This window comes from Hetaerina americana, unplaced genomic scaffold (genome assembly GCF_022747635.1).
Source record: "Hetaerina americana unplaced genomic scaffold, ioHetAmer1.1.p SCAF_3, whole genome shotgun sequence".
Classification (NCBI taxonomy): Eukaryota; Metazoa; Arthropoda; class Insecta; order Odonata; family Calopterygidae; genus Hetaerina; species Hetaerina americana.
In genome coordinates, this window is record NW_027286874.1 from 33,337,106 (window position 1) to 33,351,509 (window position 14,404).

Sequence of the window (14,404 nt, forward strand, 5' to 3'; positions counted from 1 at the left end):
TTTCACAATGCAGCCGGGAAACGAGAGCAATGTGTGTAGGAAACATTTACATTCATGTTAAAAAGACTCATATAATGATCCCCCAACATTTCGAGGAGTACTTGCAAAATTTCAACTATTTTATAATTGGCTAATCTGTCACCCTTTTTCGATGAGCTTAGGTGTTAAACACGACCACACTCACAAGTTCCACCGTACAATAAACTAGACATACCAACATCCTCATTTCAATAAAACATTTAATTTCTCTACATATTTTCAGCTTCCCTTCAAATTTTTAAAATCATCATCGATAGTGATTGGCTAGAAAATAAATGTTTTTTAGTTAATTAATGATTCAATCGCCATAGATCATTTCATATTATGTAAGAATGAAATTGAAATAGAAAATTTAGGTTGTCTACCTGTTTTTTCATAATAATTAATCCTTAATACCCTAGCAATATACAATACCGAGGACTTACATATAATGTAGAATAATTTTCAATAGATCTACACTTTTTGTCACATATGGAGGAATTTTTATCTATTCTCATCCGTTTTCAACGAAGTCTGAGAAATTCTTTCATAAAAAATATCTTCATAGTCCACATCCGTAATAATCAAGGATATGCTCCCACCTCGTCTTTTTTATTCCCATTCTTATCGCGCAGGGAGCTTCCCCACCTCACTCCTGAAAATGTCTCCAGATGTGGCGAACAGATGTGACCGGGGACGTGCCTCGCTGTAAAAAGCTCCTTCCGCTCTCCGTGGTCGTACGGAACCTATTCCGTCGATATCATTTGGTGTCGAGCGGGCGGACATAAATCACGCACCATGGTGTAACGAGCGTCAGGGGAGGAAAAACGACCCGCGCTGACACGGTTTTAACGTGCGAATTCCAAAAGGTCTTATTAATTTTCTCCCCATACACGTTCTTGCGACCGTGCGGAGCGACACACATACCTACACACATCACAAAAGGGTAAGGAATTTCTTTTCTCCGATGTTGTCGCTCTCTCTGGCTCTCTTTTTCAATCTCCTTTTCCCTCTCTCACTCTGATCCATAACCTCTCTCTCTCTCCTCGACCGTTTCCTTTAAGCCGACAATAATGTTCCCGTGAAACGCTTCCTGAACTCTCGACAAAATAAATTGATTCGGATGGCAAAACACGGGATGCTTCAGGGCAAACCGAAGCCAAACTGGACTTTTCTCTCTCTCTCTCTTCCCTTTCCTTCTCTCACATTTGGAACCCTTCTTCCTCTGGACATTCGTCCAGCCACTCCTTCATTTCGCGGGATGGTGTTTTCCATTTCCCGCCCCATCTCTCCGGGGACTTTGGGTGCCTCATATCCAAACGTTAGCTACGGCTTCGCTTTGTCCCAAAAGGGCACCTTTCCCTCGGCTGGCCTCGCCTTGCTTTGTCAATAACGTCGCAAGCTATCCTTCCACCTCTCCCTTTATCCCACCCTCATGCCACTCCCCCATTCCCTCTCTTTGCTTCCGACAATGAAGGTGGCACTCTGGTCACCCACCCCTCCCCAAGCCCACTGGCTAACCTTTTCACAGTTTCTTCTCCCCTCACCTCAAATGCAGGGGAAAAAAGTCAAAGGTGTCCATTTCGTCAGAATATGAGCGTTTCTCTCGTCCCGGTTTCATCATCATCTCGAGGCCTTACTCGTTTGCTAAAGTCGTAATATTTTGGCCTTAGCTGCTCCGAAGGCTGAGGTCAACCGGCACCGTAATGCTGCCTCGGCACAAAGAGTCATTTGATAACACGACACCTGTGCCGGGGGCTAGATTCGAAGCCCTGAGCTACGATGTAACTGTACGTGGGCGGCCATAAAGTTAACGAGAATTGCCAGTTCATTTCCAGTTTAACGACCATTGCGCCATGCCTCGTGCAATCGAAATATCCTAAGAAGACATCTTATTTCCCTTTCCAAAACGTTTTTTCCGCAGTAATTCATTGATAAAGCGTTGAAGTTACGAATGGCACCGAGAGCATTTGTTCATACGTTCGTCTTGCCATTTGTATTTCATAGTTACACGACTTATATTAATTAAATTTATTCAATATAGCCATTCAGGTATGAAACATACTTCGTGAATTGTATATTTCAACGGCAAAGACGACACAACGTAACGAAAATAAATTTCTGCGAAAAGTGAAAAGTTTACCTGCGTCACTTCTTTTGCGACAGATGATCCTTCATATTTTCACTATTATTCATTTTATATACTTGCATATGTATATTCCTTTCATTTTTTATATTACAACTTTTTAAATTCTTTAGCTGTAAATGCTGACTGAATAACCTGTACAAGAGTACTTTTCTAGACTTTTCATATCGTAAACCCAATAATAAACACTTTTCTTTAGTCATTTTTATGCTTCGTTTCACTCAAATGCGAGCCATTGGTGATTATTTCAAACTTCTGAATTCAAAAAGCACGCACCAAACTTGATTATTCTTTTTTATGCCATGTTTTTCAATTTTCTCTTCCATCCTTCTAAGCCTTATCACATTCTTTCTCTTCCTCATGTTTTATACTTCATCACCTTTATTGGTTACCAATTCAAGGATTGATTTTTAGAAGTTCTCCCAACTTCCTGTTACCTTAAAATCGATTCATTCTTTCATAACAACCTGACTTGGCATCTTCTGTCATCTATTTATTATGATTTCTTTATGTCTTCTTTTGCATTCATTCCCTTATTTGGGCCGCTCCAATTATGCCCGGTGATTTGAAGATCTCGTGGATCCCCAGACGTCTTTCTCTTTTCTGGTCTTCCACCGGCATAAAGAGAGTTTAACCCGTTTTTAGAAGTACTAACATTAGATAAATAATCAAATCATACGACCTTTTTAATGTCTAAAATAATTTATCAAACATAAAAATGAGTTGACTCAATAAGAACAAAAATTATTAAAAACGCAATTTCATTGGTACTTTTCCACATATATTTGTCACTCTATTTGTCTGTCCTCTAAATATGTGTAGAAAAGTATTGCTCTATATGTGTTTTAACTTGAATATTCCACTGAATATTCAAACAAAATTCCACTAGGAAAAACCTTAGGCTATACGACCATTATTACATTTCTTATATTAGGAGGGAAGTTGAAAGAAGGAAGATTTTCATCCTCAATTAGATGAATGCTGAGAAGCTCTCGGAGGGAGAAAATTGTTCCGGTAATTCCTAGTTTTAAGTACGCCTATTGGGTTTGCAAACTGTAGGTTCTATCAGTAGCTGAAAACATGCACCTAGAAAAGATGATTGACGAGCTGTGTCCTAATAATTTGGAAGTTTAGGGCAAACGAGAGAGCGAGGTGAACCTGAAGCTTACTGTTAGATGTTACGATATTTTAAATTTAAAAAAAAATAAAATTGGAGCTTTTTTCACGTTAAGGATAATCGTATTTAAAACATTGCAAGTTAATTAAACATATGATTCCCGTTTATTGTTTTTAGCCTTTCTAAAGAATCAACCGATCCCTCTACTTGAGCTATTCACATTAAGTATTCCTTATCTGAATATTTTTACCCGCATTGATTCCCCAAGAATCCTATTATAGATTATTGATTGCTGTCTGTTAATTATTAATTGCGTTAGTTGTCCAATCAACTCTACACATCATCTGTTTTATGATTATAATATAACAGTTTATTATGCAGCTGTATACCTAGAGGACATTAGTAGATGGAAATAATTGTTTAACTAGAATTCATGGAATAATGAAAATCTAATGACTGTAAAGGTTAAACAACTCAATTGTATGCAAAAGTATTTTATGCATAAAAATAAATAAATTCCTTCAATTATTCTGCCAATGATTGTTGGCCTTTTAAAGTAAATATCGGTAGTGTACGTGATATTCTTTTTGATTATCTTGGCCAATCTTCAAAAGTATTAGTTCATTGTAAGAGGTCAGTGCATTTGTTAAGATTCACTAATCGTTTTAAGCAAGATAAAATGTTTGTACATTTTTAAAAGCAAGAACGTATCATCAGCCCGTTCAATAATTAATTACAATTCCGACCACAAAACCAGTTGATTACATTTTTTCAACTTTTAACGAAATACTTGGTATTTATCGCACGAAAATTTTAAGATTGGGCAAACATTATGTTGTTTCTATATGAAGAAGCAATGTAAACTTTTTATTAGTATCCTCTTACCAAGGGATGAAAACATTTCATTTAATTTGTTTGTATTGACTGTGCAATTATGATTATGAATAATCGTTGCTAATTTAAAATATTGATTTGAATGGTATATTAACCACTAAAACAAACTCTCACCTTTTTAGCACTAATGGTTGTTGTAGAAATGTATCTCATCGTTTGTGTTATGCGTTGTTTAATTATAATAGGGTGATTTACTAAATTGTACTTATCGTGTCTATTTATCTTTAGCGATGCCCGTATTTAAAAGAAATTAAATCATTTTTCACTCAACATTTTCAACTTCTGAGCCGCAGGGGACTCTACCATATATATTGAGTTCGTTTGATCTTCATATGTTGAGCTGTTTTAGAAGGTTATATTTTGGTACATTTTGTACACATTTTTATGACTTTGAAAGCGTTGTTCTACTGTTGTTTGGATGATATTTCTTTTAATATTATACGTAACTCCTTTATGTGGAAAAAACATATCAGCAGTATATTTTAAATAATGTATGCACTCATATAATGAAAAAAGGAAAATATCCCGTGAATAGAGATATAAATGAATAAGCGTATATCTCATCCTTCTTGAATCTTCAATCCTTGTGTCGCAAGTCTTTCTCACTCTATGGTGTTAATTATTTTACGGCTCAAGTGCAGCAGTTAAAAATTTCCTCGCGTTTAAATAGATGTAGTGTGATCCATAAGTGTCACCGTTTAGTTCGACAGGAACGTAAAACCGTGTATGGAAGAGGGAAAGAGAGAGGCGGGAGAGAGAAAAAGAGAGGGAGAGAGAAAGACAGACTGAATTGCTACAGAAACAAGATCAAGCGGCGCTGCTTTCACCCCATATTATATTCTGCGGTTTCTGGAATGGAGGTAGGTGCGTGACGTAGAGGTGTATGGATTCAGGGCGGGTTATAAAGACCAGAGCGGGACGGGAAACAGGTGGTGGCCATTTGCAGGACAGTGTGGGGGAGGGGGAGTACTTTGAGTGGAGTTGCTCGGTCGTTGGCGTTTCCCAGAGTCATCGAATTCCCTCGGTAATTGCCTTTCCTGCCGCAGATCAAAAGGGGGAAATGAAATATATAAGCGAGAGAGGCGGGTATTGAACACGTGGATGGTAACCCGTGAAGATTCTGCGCTGCGGTCTTATGGCTTCCGGGGTGGTGGTGGTGTATCTGTGGAGAGGGTAGGAGGTGGGTATGGGCTCTCGTAAATAAATCCTCACGAGGTTGGAATTGCAAATAAATGCGAAGAGTGATGGTGCGCATCCGATGAAATTAATCTCATGCGGCAAGCGTTAAAGTGCCGAGGGAAACGAAAATATGAATGAAAGCGAATTTAAGTTATACGCAAGAGCTGTTAGGTAATGAATGGATTCCATTGGCCTGGATTTAAAGTGCTCAGTAATCACTATTTACACATTTTATATTTCAGTGTATTTAGCTATATTGAAAAGACAAATTGCTTTCTCAATGTATTTAAAGATAAAATTAAAAACGAAAAGAATAAGGTTTACATTTTCCTTGTAATTTGGATTTCATATTTGAGTTCCTGCACATTGAGTTAAAAGTGACAAATGATAAAATAATTATTAATCCAACCTTAGTTTTTAGTGTCTTTGAAATATTACCCCTTACACCTTCAAAGAAAATTTCTTTTTATGAAAAGAGGGAAGTGAACGAATTTATTTAGCTCTTTTTTCAGGGATCACATTAATAACACAAATATTTTTGGGAAAACGATGTTTGAAAATAATTTTAACCATAATGTAGGAAGTATAAATGTTTCATATTCAACGAACCTAAAGCATTTTTATAATATGACCTTTACTCTAATATATTTTAAAAACATGTTGGTACCGTTAACAAATTCATCGGTTTTCTGAATTTATGATTTTACTTTCCTGGTAAGTGGTATGCGAAGATCGGTGTACCATATATAATGCATGAATTATAGGTTTTTTATAATAATTGTTCACTCACGTAATGAATACATATAAAGCTTCATAGGCAAGATATTGCACCTAATATTCAGCCATTCAATTAGCATTACGATGAGTCTGCATATAAATGCAAATATAAGATAATATCTCAGGTCTCCCTTGGTCATAACATTTAATTTCATTTTTATAAAGGATAAAAAGCGAATTATCATGATAAATTAAGCGATATAACTCAGTTATGCTTACTTTTGATTGTAATGGAAACGAAAAATAAAGTTTGGGATATAATACCTATCATTGGGTTAAGCAGGAATTAAACGAATTCTAAACCGAAATTTGATTAGTGCATATTTATTTAACCAAATACCTTACTAATATCAATATTTTTTTAGTTGAGCTGATCGCAAAAAAGAAAAAATATTAAACCTAAATTTTTTTCTTCTTATTGAGTAAATATTGCACCAGCACATTACCTATGAAGGCTTCCCTTTAATGAACAATTAAAAATTCGTAAAAGTGACTATGCCTGGATGTAAAAGTATTTCGTTTGAGGCTAATTTTCATTTGAATTTTTTAAGCATACATATATGATCCCAAAAGAGATCCGCTATGACCAGTTATCTGCAACACACCTTTTGGGACAGGAGGGAATACAAAGCGAAGACGCTCACTACTCCTTGAGAATGATTTACATCCACCAAGTGTCGTGAATTTTCGTTTAAAGCCCATATATCCTCAGCGTCTGGCACAATTTTATCTGACAAAATATTTTTCCCTGTGAATTCACGTCAAGCCGAAGAAAGAGGAAGGACATCTGATCAACTTAATTGCTCGAAAACGAGCGAAAACGCAAAAAGGGAAAAAAGATAGCGGAGGTGAAGTATGGCCATGGGGTAAAGCTAAAGCGGGAGAGGGAGCGAGAGAAAGAGAAAAATACGCCACTTCACTTTTTATCCTTTCCACCCATCTCTCCCACCCTTCCGGTCTCCATCCTTCTCCCACCCGCTTATTTCTCAACCCCCGCTCCTCCTCCCTTCCTCCCTCTTTTTCCGTCTTTGAGTATTAATTACCAAAGGGCGTCTACATCCATATGCTCTGACCGAGAGCCTTTCCCTCTGCGCTTCTCCCTTCACCTCCACTTCACCCCAAGCCTCCTTCATCGAACTTTCCCTCCGTATCCCCACTCCCCCCCTCTAATACTCATTCTCCTCCCTTAACAAACCTTTCTCCAGCCTCCCTTCCTAAATATTGCACTCCCTCCCCATCTACGCCTCATCCGTCCTGAACACCTGATGGAAATCCACATAGCTGGAGCACTTGGCACCCCCTTTGCAATATGGTCTTATATCCTCCAATCCGGAAATCCTTTCCTTTGCCTTGCTCCTCCAAACCCCCCTTACCCATTCTCAAAAACACTGCGCATTCTCTCCTCCTCTCTTTCCCCGCAACAAAACTAGCGTCGACCGCTTCTTCATTCATTCTGTTCCCTTTCTATTCCTTATGGATGGCAGGGGGAAGGAGTCCTCATCCCGAGTGGTTTGCATCCCCCCAGCCCCTTACCAATTCCCCCGGCGAACCAAACCGATCCGGCCCACATTGTCACTCAGTCTCACCCCCGTCACTGCTCTACCCGCCCATGTCCTTCCGGACGTGACTCCCGGAATCCGCATATATTACTTAGCTGCCCCCTCCACTCCTCGACACACCACCCATGCTCCACCGCCCACACGGAACGGTGTCTCATCCCACGTACCCTCCTTCCTTCTTCCACTTTTACATCCCGTCGACAAAACCGTTCTTGTGCGAAAAAATTCGCCTTCTTCCCCTGTTACAGATTTCTTTCCCCACTTAATCTTCCGCCGGTCACCCACCCTACCCTCACCTCACTAACTCTTTCCTCCCTCCCGCCTTCCACCACATTCCTTCTTATTTCGACTCCATCTTTTTTCTTCTCCCTACTTCCTCCAACAACGGCGATTTCTTCAGTTCTCCCACTTCTCCTTCTTCGCGTAAGTTATGCCATTTAATTTGCATGGAATGGCCGTTCTATAAATCAAGAAGGACCCCCTTCCTCCTTCACTTCGCTCTGTCTTAAATTCCCTTTCTCTCTCCCTCTCCAGTGAGTCGCGAAGCGAGACTTCGCTACTTTGGAGGAAAAGAATAAAGGGTTTTCCTATAAATGAAGGGATGGGTGAGTGCGCCACGTAAATATATCACGAGTGTGTAATTATTTATCCCAGTGGTCCATTAGGGTACCATGAAAGCTTCTCAATGACACGATGGCGACCTTTAGATTAGAACTTGATCGACATTTAATGTAGATTTCTTTTATTTACCCCCAAAGAGTACTGGAGTTGGAGCCATGAAACCGCTTCAGAGAAAAAGTTTACATTAATTAAGGCTAGAAAAATCCTTGTCCAAATGGCTTGTGAATGAAAATAAATTGTAATGAAATTCGGTCTAAATTTCATAATCATTATTTTTGATAACATAGGGGTTATAGATTATAGGAATATAGAAATAATAATCATACGGAATTTTTATCACCAGTAACAACATCCTATTTTATTCTTTGTCTATCCTTTCCCCCTTGCGTCTCATGGAGTAGCCGAAAAACGTATTCATTTGGTAGTTGATTTCTAAGTCGTATCATCTTTGGGTTTTGAAATGAGATAAATTATTTTTTTTTAATTCCACATCCGCTTAGTATCAGGGCTTGAGACAACATTTTAAAACCTTTCCAGCAGAATATTTCTTCATTCTGAATATGAAGCGTTTTGCCTGCTCAGATATGATTTTGAGATTACAGCTTAATCAGACATTCATTGTTTCGTTCACAAGTTAATGAAGTCGTCTGACATATTTGTTCACTGGAATGACAAGCTGTATTCTCCTTCCAATGGATCAATCACTCCGAACTACTGAAATTCAACGTTAGAAAATTTGCGCATAAACGCTCACCCGAAAAACGTGCACTACCTCAGTGCAAAAATGTTCGGGAAAAAACAAATACCATCCCAAGCGTTCATTTTGTGCACCGTCCAACTATTCTCTTTCCGACCACGTGCAACTTCACGCCCCATTGTATATACACGCTACACCTTCCAGGATTCAGCCTTGCTTGTAGAGAAATGTCAATGTAGCTTGTCGTTGTAAAGAGAAATACATGAAGGATCTTTGGGAAATGCACTTTAGAGAAGATGCAATGAAGACCCGAGTAGGATGCTTATTTCCATTCATCCTCCTCCTATTCCTACTTCTCTCCATTTTTCTAGTTCCATATTTCACTCCTTTCTTTGTACTCACCTCCTCTCCCCACCCTGGTTCCTTTTCCCTCTCTGAGATTTACGTTTCAACCATAAATCTCCGGCCGCGAAAGAGAGATGCTTACCCCTTCTCCCTCCATTTCTCTCCAATCTTTTTTTCCATTCTTCCCCGCTGAGCTCCATATCGGTCCCATCCTCTCTCCTCACTCTTCCTCTCCCTCTCAAGCACACATGCCCTCTCAATTCTGCTGCGGAATTCCCCGATGCACGCTCCTTTTCCCTCTTTCTGATCTTACCCCTCATCAAACCCCAGCCCGCCTGTCCTCATGGCCCAACCCTCCGTCCACCCGCTCCTTCCCTCCCTCTAGTCGACCCACGTCCACGCCCATTCACCCTACTTCTTCCACTCCTACCTCCGCCTCCCATCACAGTATCATCGCGTTAATTCTCTGTTCGAGAGAACTGGCCAACCCCTTGTGCCTATTCATGTTTTGAAATTCCAAATTTCCCGGAGTTACTTTTTTTCTTGCAAATTATTTTGTAAACTTAGTGCTGAGTAATTCAAATGCAATCTCTACAAACTCATAGCCACTTTCCAGACATGTAATTTGGCTTCGGTGACGGCATATTTATTTTATATTAGAGTTAAATATTTTTTTGAGTTCTCATTTATGCCCTCTTCTCTCTAATGGGACATTTCTGCTCTTTTATGGAAGTTTTACTATATTTTACGACCACGGAGCTACTCGTCCCTAATTGATTTCCCAAACCAAATTTTCTAAGCCTCCTTTTCCTAATTGTATTTTAGTTCGTTACAACTATCCCTAATACATATATTCACGTGTTTCAGGCTTCACTTCGTGGAAGTATTTATTATCCATACTAAAAATACTACTTTTCCACAGATTTTTATTTTAAGGTACAACGCGTTTCAGCGACTTGCGGCATCATCAAGTAGAAACTTTGTGCCTGATTATGCCGAAAATTGGTGAAACGCGTTATATCTTATAATAACACTCTGTTAAAAAGTAAAAAGTCTTTTGAGTATGGATCCATAATACTGTTAAATGATTTTTAGATTTACTTTTACGTAAATATGAAGATTTGGGTCAGACAAAAATAATATTATCGATAGTAGATCCTACTGTCTTGCCAAAGAAAATTTGGTGCAACATGCACAGGGTGCGTTCCAAAAGATATGCAATTACTTTTTAAAAGATACTTATTGAACGAATTTGCAGAAAAACTAAAAATTCTTCAAAGTACTGTCCTTGGGCCTTTATAATTTTTTTCCAGCGACTCTGCCATGACCCTGAGAGGTTCCCCCTGTAAGGCGTCTTGGGGAACTTCTCGCAAGGTTTTCTGCACGGCTCATTGGGACTCTTCTATGGACGAAAAACGGGTTCCTTTCAGGGCTGCCTTAATCCGAGAGAACAAAAAGAAGTCTGCTGAGGCGACGTTAGTGGGGGGACTATAGTGGGGGGAGGGGCAGCGTTGGGACTTGATGTTGGGCCAGGAACTCGCGGACTCGTAGCGTGTTGTTGTAAGGCGCGTTGTCGTGATGGAGTTGCCAAGTAGCATAGATGTATTTTATTGTCCTGATGACCCGTTTTCGGGGTCTTTCCAGCACACTCACGCAGTAGGCCAAGTTAGCTGCCTGTCCTTGAGGAACCAACTACTTATAGATTACTCCTTATCTGTCAAAAAAGACAATGAGCATTGTTTTCACTGTCGATTTGCTCATTCTTGCCTTTTTCGGCTAGGGGGATTGGATGGTGTGCCACTGAGATACTCTTGTATATTTAATTGATACCCATTGCAATACCACTACGGTATAATTTGCGGAATTCCTGTTGTACCAGGATATCGGCTTATTAGCATGTTGCTGTTTTTGGTTCAGTTTGAAAATATTGTCCTCTAGTTGTTTTTGTACACCGTTGAAATATACATGGCATCATCACATCCGTTAGAGCACCTACTGCGCATTGTTTATGTGCGACCATTGAAGAAAATACTTTCGCATTTTTCATATTTCCTGTCATATTTTGGTCTTCACCTATCAACAAGTCTTATTATAATGCGTACCCCAGCCCATTCCTGCTCCATATTTGTGCACCTATCACTTCATCATCTCTAACTACACGGATCCTTATTTAAATGAAATACATTCGTACTTATGTTTATTCTAAGAAGCGTTACTTCGTATTAATATTGATATATAGATGGAGATTACTGTCTTGAATTGTAAAATTAGCTTCAGAGCTTAAAAAATATAGAAATTTTAAGCAGTCATTTTGTCATCAATATAAGTACCCATATACACTTCAATATTATTAACGATAGGGTTTTTTTGGGACAAATTGGCTGTTTTTATTTTTTCCGAGAAATATATTTGCGTATTACGCAACACCATTAAAAAATTAATTTAACACATAATTTTTCTAGATTTGTTCTCAAGTTAGACATACTTGGTTTCCATAGAATTTTCTTATTTATTACTATAGAAATTAATTTAATATATCGATCGATAAACTATTCTATAAGATAACGTGTTAAATGTACGCCATAGTAATTAATATTTTGCTTTTTTAAATATGTTCATATTTTACGAAATAATTTTCTAAAAAAAAACGACTCATTAAGTGTATTAACTCATTGAAATTCGTTCTGCTTTAAGCTAATTATTCCAAAATATACAGAGAACACATTCCTGTCTAAAAAAGTTTTAATGTAAAAAAAGCGGATAAGATGTTTCTGTTTGGAGAAATATCTATTTATCTTAGTTTTTAAAGGGGCCGAGGAATAAAGACAGTGCGATGCTCAACCAAGCATGTAAAATAAAACAGTTCTAGCAAAAAAGTCAGGGAGGAAGATAAGGAAGATGTAGGAGAATGCTGGTCTTAATCGAGCAGAAATGATGTCTCTGTGCGACGACAACTTCTCGACCCTCGTGCATTAACTCTGCAAATTCGCTTGCTGACTGGCTGCGGGGCGATGAACTCACAACACCCGTATTTACTACCCTTCACCACACATAGAACCACAAGGATTGGCGGAATTGATGACGAGGTTACAGTTAAAGGGGAAAATATCAACTCTTTATTTCAGTAATTTATATTTACAGCGAATGTATGCCTTTTGGACATTCAGCATGACGAAAACGCACGTAACCAAAAATAACCTGATTTTAAATCGGACTAAGTTCATGTACAAAAATAATTTTGAACGATGCAAAACTGGGAGTAAATACTAAATAATATCCTGAGTTCTTGCATTTTGTGATTTTTTAGAAATTTGATTTTTTTATAAAAAAGTGACCCTATTTTAATGACACCACTCTGAAGCTGCTACGTTGCTATAATTAGTTTCAATCAGTATTTCCATTTATAGGATCAATATTTATGATATCATCTTTAATTAACCATGACACTGGTTTAACATGGAAAAAAATTGCAGATAAAACGCTTGGGATAAAACATTTTAATGCCATGTTTATGGGCGTATCGCATAGATTTACATATGAAGTAATTTATTGTACAATATTTATTTATTATTACTTTAACCACATTATTGGTGTTATTTATTATGGCAGGTGACCGCCAGTTGAGGTTATTAGCAGAGTATGAATGGATGGGTAATTTATTGGGTTAATTTTTCAGTTAATAGATGAAGGGTGATGAGCGTCCGCAGGACCCTAATCTCTTGCGATAGGCGCAAAGACGTCCACAGTTAAACGTCATATCCGATGGGTGGCGTACATACTTAATGTACAATTTATAAAACACCCCAAGTGAGAATCGGGTTGCCACTGGAAAATCCGGCCACCTATGGTGTTATGTACCAGAGGCCCTCGGGTTTTAAAACCGGTACATTAGTCACCGCACCTTCCTTATCCGCCATATTACGATTATACTTTTGACTATGAACGTAAATATAATGAAACCGATTGTACTTAAAAATATGGATATGCAGGCAGTATCATTTTGTGTCCATCTATTTGTGATATGTTTATTTTACATTTTTTTCCATTTTTATATGGAAGCTAATTTTTCACATTATTTAATATTTTTAAATGGTTTAATTAAGTAATAATTCATTTCCTTATAGGTTTAATAGTGAATGTTTAGTACTATTTTCCCTCAGGGTTTCCTCATGACTAGTAACTGTATCCCGAAACTTCGTAAACAATTATGTCATTTGTGAAAACAGATTCAATTTGAAAATCAGTGAAAAAAGATATTTCCCTGCTTTTCGTGGCACCATATCCTACTCTGGGGATATAATGGTGTATGGGCCCAAATGTGGCAAGTGTGACCGTCTTAAAATCGTGCTTTCCATGACATTTAATTCATATTAGATCAATTCAGACTGATTTCCTGAACAAAAGAGCAAAGATTTTAATCGTGTGAGGCCATGTGGATTCCATTAATTGTGAACTCTTTAGAGCCCCTTCATTACTGTATTAAATGTTTGGAAGGGTTAAAAAGTACGCTTTCAAGCTTTAAAAAAAGCAAACTAATTATGAGTTTTAATTGTCCTTCATTACTTTTTCATTAAAAACTTCTCTTTATTTTAATATTTATTTCCATATATTCCATCACCGAGACCAATATAAATCGTGCCTATGAGCCAGGAAAATGACAGTATTCTTCCTGTAACCTTCTCCGTAGGTGTCTATGCAATTTCCAAGAAAAGCCCTGTCCAAGAAATGTGGAATAAAAACTGAAGCATTTTTAGACCACTCTTTGTTGCACCCATAGGAAATGCTCCTCTTACGTTATGGGTGCTATTACAATTGATAAAAAAGAGAAATCTTGGTTTACTCAATACAACCGCGAGATATAGGATGGGGGAGAGATTGGGCGGGGAAGGGGACGGTCTCTTAAAACCCTTTCTCGTGAGAAATTTATAACCGAATAAAACCCTTAAAAGCCATATAGGAGGCGGGTTTCGGTGCATGTGCGACGGAGATAGTGGGAGGAGAATGTATGGAAGGTAGCAAAATAGGCAGAGAGAGAGAGAGAGAGGAAGGGG